Raw genomic sequence first — 956 nt, 5'->3', positions numbered from 1 at the left:
AGTGGCCTAGGAGGACAGGTAATAAACATTTGCGGCCTCTGATCTTCTGTGTAGCGGATCGAGACTTGGAGCAGCCAGCTGCGGGTCACCTCTACCCAGAGCGTGGGATCCTCGCTCTGCCTGCACCAAGGTAATAATGTTGGTATTTGTTAAGTGCTTACTATGTGCAGAGCACTGTTCTAAGCACTAGGGTAGACACAGGGTAATCAGGTTGTCCCACGTGGGGTTAACAGTCTCAATCCCCATTTTACAGATGAGGTAACTGAGGCACAGAGAAGTTAAGTGACTTGCCCACAGTCACACAGCTGACAAGTGGCAGAGCTGGGATTTGAAGCCATGACCTCTGACTCCAAAGCCCGTGCTCTTTCCACTGAGCCACGCTGCTTCGCAAAATTAACACACTGCGTTGGCCGGGAATCGAACCTGGGTCAACTGCTTGGAAGGCAGCTATGCTCACCACTATAACACCAACGCAAGGTAGGAGCCGTGAGTGTATGAGTGTCCCTTTAAACGGTCATGGGGCTGGAAGCTAGGTGCTTCGCCACGGGTGGGTAACGCATAGATTCCTCCCAAGTGGGTAGTGCTCGTGGGTGGGAGCTACCTGCCTCATCATGGATGTGCAAAACAAAAAATGGATTCCTCCCAAGTGGGGAGCCCTCGTGGGTGGTAGCTACCAATGGTGAGTAACTCATAAATGGGTTTCTACCAAGTGGGAAGTGCCCGTGGGTAGGAGTTAGCCACCTCACCACATGCAAACAAACCATAAGTGAATTTCTCCTGGGTGGTACCAGGGCTTTTTGTCACATGCGAGAAGCACGTAAGTATATTCCTCCTGATAGGGTAGATCTAATATCATAAATAATCATATACTCCACGTCCAAAATAATCCAGGTGTTCAATTCGCCTTGCGGAATCAATTTTGTATAAAACTCCACCTTTCTGTGCCCCGTCTCTCT

General features: G+C 49.8%; 1 non-coding gene across 1 annotated transcript; it reads right to left on the bottom strand.

The window, feature by feature from the left end:
• Positions 1-402: 402 nt before the first annotated feature.
• TRNAG-UCC lies at positions 403-474 on the bottom strand. Its single transcript has one exon. It is a non-coding gene; the product is annotated as a tRNA-Gly (tRNA).
• Positions 475-956: the final 482 nt, after the last annotated feature.

The sequence above is a fragment of the Ornithorhynchus anatinus genome, chromosome Y4 (assembly GCF_004115215.2).
Source record: "Ornithorhynchus anatinus isolate Pmale09 chromosome Y4, mOrnAna1.pri.v4, whole genome shotgun sequence".
Classification (NCBI taxonomy): Eukaryota; Metazoa; Chordata; class Mammalia; order Monotremata; family Ornithorhynchidae; genus Ornithorhynchus; species Ornithorhynchus anatinus.
The sequence above is the reverse complement of the archived record's forward strand: the minus strand, read 5'-3'. Positions and strand labels throughout refer to the sequence as shown.